This window comes from Drosophila pseudoobscura, chromosome X (assembly GCF_009870125.1).
Source record: "Drosophila pseudoobscura strain MV-25-SWS-2005 chromosome X, UCI_Dpse_MV25, whole genome shotgun sequence".
NCBI classification, from domain to species: domain Eukaryota; kingdom Metazoa; phylum Arthropoda; class Insecta; order Diptera; family Drosophilidae; genus Drosophila; species Drosophila pseudoobscura.
Genome location: NC_046683.1, coordinates 40,750,827 through 40,763,924, shown reverse-complemented (window position 1 = coordinate 40,763,924; position 13,098 = coordinate 40,750,827).

The window sequence follows — 13,098 nt, the reverse complement described above, 5'->3', positions numbered from 1 at the left end:
ATGTCCGAATCAACAGTTTCATACATCGCAGAACAGAGCAGAGCATCCATTCCGTAGCCGTAGCCGTAGTCAAGCGTTTCGCATGGTACGAGTAGAGAGTGTCGGTACGGTATGGTGTGTCGATGCAACCGAACACTCCCTACTCAATTCAAATCGTGTGAACGGAACTGCCTGCTACTGGCCACCAGCCACCATACTTCAGTCAACGCCTAGAAAGCGTTTTCCAATGATTTATTAACTAATTTAGCTGCAATATTATTTATGCCAGTCCTAACAGGCAGACAGCAGTCAGAAAGGCAGAGGAGGAAGACCAGACAAACGGTTGTGGTGGGATCCATGGATATCCCGTGGGAGGGGGCGGCAGGAAGACAACTTGCATCGACTGCATGGGCAGGGATAATGCTCGAAAATGCTGCCACAATGTTAAACAGTAACAACAAACAGCTCAACAACAACAGCGGCGGTAACGGCGACGGCAACGGCAACGGCAACGGCAACGGCAACAGCCTGCCACTGGATCCGGCGGCAGACGACGCTAAGAATAACGAAAACGAAAAGCAAAAATTGAGCTTCGAGAAACGGAACTTAGGCGGGGGCAAAAACAATGGAGAAGTTGGGAACTTTAAGAAATTTACACCATCAGCAGATACGAGTGCATGCCCACTAGGCGAGTGGCGGTGGCGGTGGCGTGGCGCCTCCAGATCACAGAGTATGATGCAACCCAGGCGAGGGATAGGGATCCGTGGGTACTGTGTACTGGGTACTGGTACTGGTACTGGATGGCAAGAAGTTCAAACTGGTAAGGAAAATTTGCAGTGTTGGCACTTTTTCCGTTGCTCCTGTTGTTGTTACTGCTGCTGCTGTTTGCTGCAAACAATCTGTTTCCCGGCATCAACTTTGCTAGAAAAATTGAAACAAGCTGAACAGCGGCGGCAGTCATCTAGAACAGAAGAATATTAGTGGGGGAGGAAGGAGGGAGGTAGGCAATGTTGCTGTCAGCTCGGGTGTGGGTGTGGTTGTGGGTGCGGGGTGTGCCGTGTGGGGTGCAGTAGGCTGCCTTGTTTGCTGCACTTGCCACTGGAACTGGCACTGGTACTGGCACTGGCACTGGCACTGGCAACTACCAACTTGCGGCAAGGGCATGTATCATATTTAGACATGGGAAAGACAGAAATATAAACTTATAAAGACCAGTCGCAGCTCCAACCCCAGCTCCAGCTCGGCCGCCCGCTGACCCCACAAAACCTCCCCAATTCCTCGCAAAAATATATAGTTGCAAAGGCAAGCACAAAAACCATATTTGGCAACTGAGCAGCAGTTGAAAGGACTTTGCAGCGCGCACAACTGATGAATTATGGCCAAAGTTATCGGCGGGTGTTGCCGGTTGCAGGGCTTTGGCATGGGCATGGGCATGGGCACGGGCATAGGCTGGTTGGTGTGCTCTTTTTGCAATGTTTTGTTATACTGTGTGGCAACTACTGATAATAAGATATACTTACCATTGGACAGGCGCTGCTCGGACCGCGAGCAGCACTTGCCCCGAGGCAGGCCCATAGAGCTACCAACGGAAGTCTACTAAACAAGAAGTTGTGCTTGGGGCAGTAGCAGGAGCAGGGCGAAGGGTGGAAATGAGCCAGTGGACTGTGGGCCAAGTTAAAAAAGTTAATTGCTCGAAACGGAAATAAAACTTAGTTATTTCTCTGGCTCTGGTTGACCTCTGTTCAAATGTTGCCTTCCCAGCATCCACTGCATTCTCCTTTCACATCTCTTGTTAATTTTATCATTTTAATTGCTCTCTTCCTCTGAGAAGTCTCTGAAAAGTCAAACCTGCTTTAGCAGAGTGCAAAGGGGCGTTTCCTATATGAGGTCAGATATGTATACATATGCATTTATGTATGTAAAAAATTCAACCGCAAACAGCAATACATTTATTTGGTACCCTTTTAAGCCGGCTTGGAACTCAAGGAGTTCTGTGCAAGGATATTCACCTACTTCTATATTCTATCGGTCTAGCTTTGGCTGCTGGAAGAGTCACTCCCTACTCGTAACATAGCATAGAAAATAGCATGATCTCTTGCAATTTTTAAATGTCACAAGAAGGGAATATGGATGTCTTTAAACCGAGCAAGCAACGAGCAACGGGTCTGCTGCAGACCCGTTAAGACAGGCCTTAAAATCTTGTATTTTATTATTTGATCAGGGATATAATGGCTCAGAATTATCTCCTGCATTTCTGCAGCGTACAATTTGGACATAATTATAGCTTGTACGACATCGTCTACGCCCTACCCTTCCAGAGCCTTTCCCTTCCCCCATTTCCACGAATAATCCCCATCAACATCAGTGCCCGGCAGTTGAGAAAAACGGCAAGCTGGCGAACATTTATTAATAAAATAAAATAAAATTAATTTAGTTATTTGCACTGGAACTTGTAGTGTTACTTAAATTCTCTTTTAGACTATACTTAGCCTCCGACCGCGGCTCCACTGACTTCTCCGCTTCGGCTGTTCGTCAATGCCTTGCCCGGTCCCAGAATTCAACAACAAATACACAGTCTTTGACGAGCCGCAGTCGATCTCGTCATGCCCAAAGCATACAATTTGTTATTGAGTTTTTGGGCATTCCGATTTGAATCATTCGGATTTGAGCAGACAGCGAGCCATGGTTAGAGACGAAGCATAGGTGACAAGAAATTTGACAACCCCGCGCGCCGTTTTTCTACGGGGCACCACGGAAAACCCCACCATAGAACAGCTTATTCGTCCCTCATGCATCATATTGGTATTGTCTTTGATATTGGTCATATTGGCTCGGTGTTCACCGTCGGGATTCGTTCAGATGGGGCGGTGCATGTGTGGATTCCGCACAATCTTGGCTTGAATTGAAATGTCCCAAACAAGGGGACGAAGCTTATTCGGAGTGGGAAAGTTGCTTTTTAAATTGGCATACATAAGAATATATATAATTTGCTACTGGAAAATGTAATGTCCATGTCCTTCTAGTGCATAAGGAGAATCAAATGAAACAGTTGACTTCAACCGGATGGACCGGCAGGAATGGTCAGTTCTAGTTTTAGCTACTACGCCATCAGTGGAATCACGGTTAGCCGATGATTGCCGTCAATTGAATGCCAATTGTTTTTCTTCTTCTCGTTTCGTTTTTCTTTTGTTGCATTTTTTTGGCCACGTTTTGTTTAGCATAGCAATCGGTCCGGTCGCTGTGTTTCAGCCTTCTGTGTGAGCGGCGAAATCAAACGATTTTGGGCCAGATCAAGTTCTCGTTTGCCGTTTGCCAGTTGCTGGCTTAGCAGCAGAGGCATTTTCATTTTCATTTTAAGGGGCGTCCTGGGACAAAATGTCTGTAGCTGTAAAACCGCTGAACTGAGTTGAGTAGAGCCGAGCCGAGTGGAGCGGAGAGGAGGCCGAGGTGGTGGTGGTGGTGGTGGTGGTGGTGCTGGAGGTGGAGACGAGGCACAGCGGACTGGCTGCAGAGAGTAGAAAGTCATGTTGCAGACTGGCAAAGCGACCGAAAATAGAAACAAATTTTACAATCTTTATTGCCTATGATTGGCATTCAGGTTTTTTTCCGCCTGGGCTTTCGACCCGCCGATTCAGTTACTGTGTCTGTCCGTCTGTCCGTGCTCTGTTTGTGCTGGCACGGGGAAAGGGATACGGTTCAGGGATGGGCTTAGTGTGGAACTCATCCATCCAACACGATGTGTCCGACGGAAGTGCAGGCAGAAAGTCCGCAGCGATTATCCGCGATATACAGTACGACCAAGTACACCTGGCCAAGTACAGGAAGGACCATAGCAGTCCCCGTCTGAAGAAGAACAATGGGCATGGAAATAAGAAGTTGATGGCATGGACTGGACTCTCTGGCAGGCTTCCGAATGGCAGCCAATAATCTTGTAACAGATGCAGTTGTTGGCTTCCAAAATCACGTACAACCAGAGAGAAGATGGTGATGCAAATTCGATTGGCAAGAGACACACAGATTTGGCAAGCAAAATGAATGAAATTGTAGTCGTAAAATAACTCGCTAGGTCGCTTTCCTAATTTACATTAAATAGCACAAATGTAAGAAATATGAGTATTTTGACCCGAAGGACAGCCCGCCCCACCGTACTCATACCCAATCCATACATACACTCACAGTCGACTCACAGATAGTTTCTCTCTCTGTCTCTATCTTTCGCACATACGCACACAGTCATACAGACCATGATTCAAATGAAGCCATGTCGCTCTTTTAGGGTAATTTGCATGGGGTGTTGGAGGTGTTTGGGGTGTTTGGGGTGTTGGGAGTGTCGGGGGTGGAGCCAACGCAGAAGTAAGCTTGCAAATGCGCCACTGGGAGTGCAGTGCGGGAAAAGCGCAATGCTAGCTCTGAGAAGGGAAATTGTACTAGGAAATTTGCCGGAAATTAAAACTTGTGCAAAATAAATCGCCAAACCTCGAAATAGAACACACACAGACAGACAAACGGACAGACAGACAGACGGACAGACGGACAGATACAAGCCTGTGCAGACAGAGCGAAAAGGACAGGGGCAGGGACAGCGGACAGGGGACTGGGGACTGGGGACATGGAGAAGAGACATTGAAAGATCGATGTACCCCACACAATATCGCACAAACATTAGCAGTTCAAGGGGCATTTGGCGTACTCGTAGTCGGTGCCTGCCTGGGTAGACGCATGCTTACACATAATGCCCCAAATCTGCCCTTTTTCCTTACCCGTTTCCTGACCCTTGCAACAAAAAAAAATAAAATAATCACACCCATAAGCTGGTGCTAAGGTTCTTCCTAGCCCAAGGAAAGAAAAGTGAGCACAGGAAGTGCCTGAGCTTGGGCTCTGGCCGTTGTCCTGCCCACTTGGACGCCGACGCTAACGCCCCCGCCACCCCTCCAACGGTCGGTACATCCCGCCCGCGTCAGTGCTTCATTCCGCTGGATTTGCCGCTAATGGAGTGACAGTTGGCAAAGAATTATTAGATTTGCACATGCATACTGCATACTGCATTAAGAACGTACTCGCCCCGTCGACTGAGAGTATTTGGGTGCGAACTGGGTAACCGGGATAGGGAATGGAAATGGAAATGCGGATCGGAATCAGAGTGGAAGCGAGAATAGAGTTTAAGGGGCATTGGGGGAATGCAGAACGTGATTGCCCCCAAATCGAAAGAACAACGACGCGTCGTTGGGGCAATGCTATGCGAGAGCTTATTTCCTTAATATTTTCAAACAATTACATGGATATCTGGTCGATGCTCGATGGTCGATGGCCGATGGTCATTCGGTGTGAGTGAGTAGTGAGTAGGTGTTCAAAAATCATGATGTTTAATTTCCTTAAATCGGTCAAATCTAAATGGAGACATTGATTGACTGCCCAGAGCTGTCCACGAATCTGTCTCTGTGCCTATCTCGGCCCCAGGCAGGTTCCTCTCTCTCTCTCTCTCTCGCTCACTGATGGATACTGATATTGCCAGTACGTCACGATGGACAACAACAAGGGCCACATATTGTAATAGAGTTGGGGTCTGATTGTTTTGCGGCTGGCGTGCTGATTGCCTGCCAGCAAGTCATAATGCATGTAACCAGCACCCACACCCACACCCACACCCGCACCCGCACCCACACCAGCTCCCGCGCCCGCCCAAGCGTTTAATCAGCTTTAATTAAAATTGCACACAAAACCCGAAAACGACTTGATAAAATGCCATTAACTCGGAACTAAAGTGACAGGGGTTTATGGGCGGCTTCTGTGCAAAGCTTTTAATTGATAAGTTTGCGTAGCGTCATGGACTGACTATCTGTGACTCACTGTGACTGAGACTGCGACTGTGAAAGTGATTGTAGCCATCGATATCTGCCGGATATCTTGCGGCGGATAGCATGCCAATATATGCCCAAGGGGCGGAGGACATAATTCAAACTTTGTCAAAATGGTCATCGAAGCACCGAAGCTGGTTGTGATCCACTGAATACCCTTGGAGTTCCTCAAGGAAAGACACCAGTGCGGGATCCTTGATGGGCGAGGGGCGTGCGACGACCACTTTGCGCTTTATGCCACATTATTTCAGGGCTTATGCCAAGACGGGAAGAAAGCTCAACGAAATTACGCTCATTTCAAAATTGTTATTGAATCTTTGGCGAAGTAAATAATCCTTGTTGAAATGAACGAGAAATCCCATTGCGGCCGCAAGTGGCTTCCTCCAGACTCCACACTCCACACCCCAGACCCAAGCCCTCGGACGCCGGCCCAGACTGAGCGTACACCGTACGTACTCGCTATGTCACTGCTACTGGGGGGACGCTCTGGGACTCACCCCCAGCAGTAGCAGCAGCAGCAGCAGCCACAGCTTTCGCCTTTGACATTTCGCCCAAACTCCACCCCAAACTCTGCGTGGTGGCGCCCACTAAATGCTGCCAAATTATACGCAATCATTTTGAGCTTAACTAAAGTGGGGCAAGTCTGCGGCCAAGTGAAGAACGAAGATGGCAATTCCATGGAGTAGGACTCGGCAGGGCTCCATGGAGAAGAGAACAGAAGAGGAATTGGGGTTTCGGTTCAGACAACAGAATTGGTTGCTCGGAATGCTTCAGCTCTATCCCCAGCTCTTGCGCCAGCTACCAAAAAATACGATGACAATGTGTCATCGTAAATTGTTTGTCCTTTCAAATTTATACCTTCATATTAAACTGGCTATTGCACGGATATTGGGCAGATAGAAATGTATGTCCTTGCCTGAGGTTTTTTTTTCGTCTAATCGCCTCTATGGAAATTGAAGGCATTCGGACAAAAACCCTAGCTGAAAGAGACATCATGCGCGAAGTGGAGAGGAGGCGAAGAAGCACTTTTTAAAAAATTAACGTTTATTCTGCTTAAAAGCTTTCCCCGCTATCGGTACGGAAAAGCGCAAGAAACAACACAAAACAAGTAGAGGGAATGTGAAGCATTTTATGACTGTCACAGTACTTGACGCCCTTGACTTCCCGCCTGCCCAGCCATCCATCCATCCATCCATCCATTTAACCATCTAACCATCCGTTCATCCCGCCGGCTGAGGTCTTAGCCCCAAGCCCCTTGCTATAAAAAGTGCATGAATAACACAAAAAATAAAATTGGTTTAATAACAAAAATAATAACAAAAGAATTTTGCAAGCAATTCGGTGGTTTCTGGTTCGCTTGCCACTTGAAATTTCTTCTATTTACATATCGTACTTGTATTTGTATGTATATTTGAAGATTAGATGCGACACTTTATGTAGCCGCCTCCGCCCCCACGCCCAGCATCTCCCCAGAACCATAGAAGTAAAGTGAAAAGAATGAAATATATAAAAAACAAATGCCGCTCAATTTGCAGCACAAACAGAACTCAAATCAAATAAGAGCCTGGCAGCAAAAAAGCAGCTAGGGAAAGCCGAGGAGTGGAAGGAGCAGAAGGAGTAGAACAAGGAGCAAGCAGCAAACGCCCCGACTGAGGCATAGGACAGAGGACACAGGGCACTGAGGGTATGGATGGGAAAACGGAGATGCGACACCGACTACGTTAGCGGAAAGAGGAACGGGGGGTGGGGGGGCCCGGATGGGAGGTGTCGTCGGCTGCAGTGGTACAATTTATGACAACTTAATTGATTTACTTTACGTACGTGACCAGAAAAATGAATATTGCATTACGTTGGGATTTTCGTTAGAGGTTTTTTCCGTTGCCCCGCCGGAAGTTCTATTTCAACGCAACGCTGTTTGGTGCTACACACCAACACCAACATGAATACCAACACAGGCAGCAAAAAGCACACCAACAAACACACAAGGACCTACTCCAAACGCTTGTACTGTTGTCTGCGTTTAATGCGCGCAATTAGCAATGTCGCCAGGCGGAGTGGCGAAGCGAACAGGCAGTGGGATGGGATGGAATGGGATGGAATGGGATGGGACAGGGGGCTCCTGCTGCCCCCAAGGAAAAGAGGGTGGGGTGGCACCTAATTTAATTTGTATGTATATTTTAAGGATTTTTGTAATTTTCAAGCCATGAGGCTACACAAGTTCTGAGATTTATCCAAGAGCTGCCCGCAAAAGTATGCTACGAATTCCCCCCTGGAGTAAATTGGGTGAAACCCATAGTTACATACGAGGACAATGGATGCACCAAAAGAACAATGCCTGTCAATAACCAAAAATATCTTTAAACGATAGCAATAGCTACAGCTACGACAAAATCACTCAACGAGAGAGAGAGTCGCCCCTGGTCACACTCTACCGATGCGAGAGTTTGTAAGCAACTTCCGTATCCTTGCTGCCGGCTTTGGTTTCAACTCCAACTTAAATCAGCTTGAATAGGGCAAGGAGCTCGCTCTGTGTTCCGGCAGTAGGAAGTGGCCGGCAAACTTTTAGGCGTATGCTATTTGAGTAACTTAAGCACGCCAGTTTATCCCGTCTTAGTCGCTTTGACCTTTTTCTTGGCCACTTTTTTCGTTAGTTTCTGCGTGCGGGGCAACTTTACATGGAAACGGGTAGCAGTAGATGTAACAGGACAGAAGGAATGGCAGGAAAGGGCAGCGGAGTCAACAAGCTAACTCTTATTATTCGCTCCGTACCATTTAGCTTGCAAATGTGACGGTCGAAGTCGACGGTTAGCTTCTCTTGGGTCCGCGCCCCACCGTTCCAATGTCCCCTCAGTCTTTCGGCACTGCGGTAAAAGTTTTCCTACAGCGCTTCATCAATTCACTTTGACTATGAGAGACTGCCTCTGCGAGGCGCCGCACTTGCCTGGCCTAGACAGAAAGAATCTCCACGGACACACATACTCTAGTACCAGTTCACACACATCCACATCCACACCCGCACCCACGAACACTCACACGTTCATTTCTACTTGCGACTACTTTGGCTTAATCGCACATAAGCGGTGAGTTTTTTGTGTACTTAAGAAACCACTTAAGAAGTCGTTAAATAATCAATGAATAAAGATTCTGCTTTGGCAGCCTTTCTGCGTCTTTTCGCGATGTTTTCTTTTCCTTTTCCGGACGCATAAATTGCCATAAATAAATGAAAGCGCTATGCGCTATGCGCTGTGGCAGCAAAGGCTTGATGGACGACGTGCCCTTGTCTCTGTCTGACAATCACACAGACCACAGAGAAGTCCCACACTCTCGGTTGTGGCTCTCAAGAAGTCTTGGATTTTAAAAATTAATCGTATCACCGAGCAAAATCAGCTGCCATTCGATGTGTCTCTGCTTCCGGTCGCTATTGAAGGTGGTTTAGTATTATTCAGTAAAAGAAATTACACTGTGCCTCTTCTTGTGACATCCGGAGTAACGGCTTGGAAGGCTACCACGCATCAATGGCGGCGCGACGCACAACTTTTCCATTGGCACCATGAGGGGCAGGTAATTGAGTGGAAACGTGAGCAGATTTCAGTGTTCATGAGCTTTACGAAGGTATGGAGAATGAATTGTTGACGGCCCAAATCGGATTTATAACAAGACAATTGAAAAGGGACCACTAGGTAATGCAGAATCAATAGTTATTCATCTAAGAAATGCATCCTACGATGCACAGGTCTAGACAATGCCACACCGAAGACCGCATTCGACTGGAGATTCAATTTTTGTGTCGTAATCGCTGAAAATATGCAAAAAACCTAACAACGATTGCAACATTGTACTCGTTGTTTGGTGTTGACGTCGGGAAACTTTTTCTTTGCTCAATGGGTGATTTCAGCCATGATGTGATGTCTAACGATGCGTCTGATGCCGATGCTGATGGGCATCTTGATGGGCCATCCACCTCCACTCCGGCATGGCCATATGCAGGGAACTGTATTGATTTCCCTAATTTTGCAGCAGCAGCGCTCCTTGAAATGGTTTGATCTTGGCCACTTGTTGTCCCCTGTTTGAACCGCAGTATCATAGGTTTTGGCGCTTCTCCAGCGACTTTTTTCAAATTTTTGTCTCCATTTGGCCACTGAATTTTATTGCATTTGATTGCTGTATTTTTTTGTTCATTTCTTTTCCTCTTCTACGTTATTGACTTTGATTTTACTTTCGGCATTGGCTTTGTGGCTCCTCCACCGCGATTTAACGGCTTTTAGCTAACAGTTGGATGTCGGATAGACGACCAGAGCAAAGCACACAGGCAGCTACAGCACCAACACCAGCATAAGCAGGCACCCCGGCAGCCCGGCAGCCCGGCAACCCGGCAGTCGACAGCCAGCTGGCGGAGGGGAGTCGACATTCGACAGCTGTCATGACGCCCTCCTCCATGCCCTTTTTCACTGTGGGTCTGTGACTTTGTCTCTGCCTCTGTGCCACTGTGACTGTGTCTGCGTCTGCGTCTGTGTGGAGCATGAGCAAGTGCCTTAATTTGTGGATTTTGTACAAATGGTTCGGAAGAATTGCTTTAAGTAATTGTTTTCGCCTCCTGCCTCTGAAAAATATTGTGCCTTTTTTTGGTCTTTTCACGTTCTCCTTGTTGCTGTTGTTTAAGTCGATGGCGTTGCGGTGCCCTTGGCCTTGCCCCTGCTGGAGTGTTGGCCTCGAAGCTGTGCACATGCGAGATACGGATATACACTGATTCCGGATTCCGAATTCCGAATTCCAAATTCCGAATGAATGTTAGTCATTTGAAATTATTTTAGTAATGCCAGGTTACTCCTTCTTATTCCATTCAAGCACTCTTGGCTTGAGAGGTGTTCGTTCAGTCAGGTGTCTTCGTACAAACTCTGCATTTAAGCAGGAGCTTCCTCCCTTTCCGCATTTCAGTATTTTGATATTTCAGTCATTCAATTTTTTCTCTTGTTTACTTCGACGAAAGCTGCATGCAGCTTGGAGCCTACTGCAGACGTGCGCTTGGGAATGGAGTGCAAAATGACTCGCATGAATCGAAGCAAAGACTGTACGGCACTGAATAATACGGAACTGGACATCCTAGCAGTGGGGTATGAACCTTTAATCAGACCCAACTGGACTCATGTGGGTGGCGAATGGCGGATGGCGGGTGGCAGAGTAGCAGAGTAGCACCCACCACGACGGCCCCGTGGGAATTGGGACCCCTGCGGACTCTCTTTGCAATTTTCATTTTACATATTGCCCTCGGAGTTGCATATTTTTTTTACTTTTTACCTTTGTGTGTTTACTCAACTGCTGTGCCTGGTTGAGGAGGGTGCAGGTGGAAGAGTGACTGCGTTGGTGCTGGGTGCTGGGTGCTGTCGTTGAATGCTGCTCTTAGAATCCGCCAGAATGTCCGACTGTCTGTGTGTGCCATTTTCCTCTCTGTTTGCGCACACTTCCTTGGTGGCTGGCTGTCTATTTTGCACCTTTTGTACGTTTTTAATTTTCCTGTTTTATTTCCGGTTTTACGATTCCCATCTCAAATCTAGATTGCAATAGCGGCGTACTCACTGCTCGCCGTGTTGGCGTCACTGCACAACACAAACACCCACCCCCCACCCACTCAACTTCCCCCCATACACTCCCCTTTCACACATACTCGTAGACACGTCGGCAGAGATCATGCTGCAGTCTGTGTGTGTGTGCTGCAGCTGAGTCGAAGGACGGCGGTGAATCGGTGATCAAATCGTCACTAGGTATACGGGGAATATATGATATGGGGGCTTAGGCAACAGATCCTGTTGACAGGACAAAAACCTTGTGGTTCCAACACCAACAGAAGTCCAAAACCCACATTAACCAACCAAAAGTCGCTATGTGCATGGCTATGCCCGTGCTCAGCTTTAAAATGTCGCCTTTAAAAACCTCCTCACCCCCGACCGTGTGCACCGTGTGAGGACATTGTACATGATTCGACAGGGATTCCATGGCCGCTCAAAGATAAAGATAAGGATAAAGCTGAGGTTGTACGTGGGACAGCTTGGTGTTGGCGTTGGATTTGGTCCTTGCAAACTGTTGGAAAAACACCGTTGAGGGACTGTGTTGAGGGGCGCCGCAGTGAACGTTTATGTGCTTGCTTGGCCCCAGCTACCTTTATAAAAAAATATTTGCATAAAAAGGTCACTGGCACCTTCTGTGTGGGGGTGAAGGAATTGAAATGCTTGTTTTTTGAGCCTGTGTGGGTCATCTCACTGAGGAAGTAAAGTCTCTCATTTTGGTTGTGGAGCGGTGAATAGATGGACCCCGGCTACAGGACGGACAGGCAGACAAAAGTGTGTACCTGCAACTGCATCATAATCAGCGGATTATCCAATAATGTAGCTGCAATATCGGGCAAATCGCATCGATGTGCTCTTAAAGCCTGAATTGGTAATTTGGCTTGAAAATACCACCTCACTTAACACTCTATATAATACCCATGGATTAGGAATGGAAATGGGAATGGAATTGTGTATCCGCGCAGCGCATTTTCCTGCTCAAACTCCCCGGCCATTAACAACAAAAGGCAATTTGCTAGAACTGAAACTATGGAAAAGGGCTGACGGATGATGGACAGCGAACAGAACAGAACAGAACAGAACAGAAAGAGTAACTAGGAGTAACCAGGAGTCCAAAAGGAAGATGTTCTCAGCGCTTCGCCTCAGCCGTAGTGGTGGGGGATCAACGCATTACAAAGCGTAATACAAAAGCATTGTTCCCGCTGGTATTTCCATTCGCCAACAACGGGGCTCACTGTTCCACTGTAGACTGCAGACTCCAGACTGTGGCCTTCTGCTGTCTGCTGTCTGCTGTCTAGTGTCGGCTGGCGGGCTGCTAGTATCTCCTGCCTGCTAAAACAAACAAGTTTTTGCGCCATCACCAAACACTCACCAAATACGAGGGGATACTCCGGAGGGATACTTTTGAGACGGCTGCGGGTTCGGGTGCGACTGCCAGGCCTTGGCTGCTGCTGCTGCCGCTGCCGCTGCTGCTTGGCAGATTTCTTGATAAAAAGATTGACAGCGTTGATAGTCGAAATAATTAATTGAATGAAAATGCTACAACAAATGCCTTTAATTAGTGTCTGGTTTCGTGCTTCTCTTGGACAGATGGTCCATCTGTCCCTCTGACCTACTCTTACCACTGACTGTCATTCTGTGTTTTTTGATGTTTGGTGCACAGTTTCGCATCGACTTCTCTGTGTGTATTTTATATAAATCTG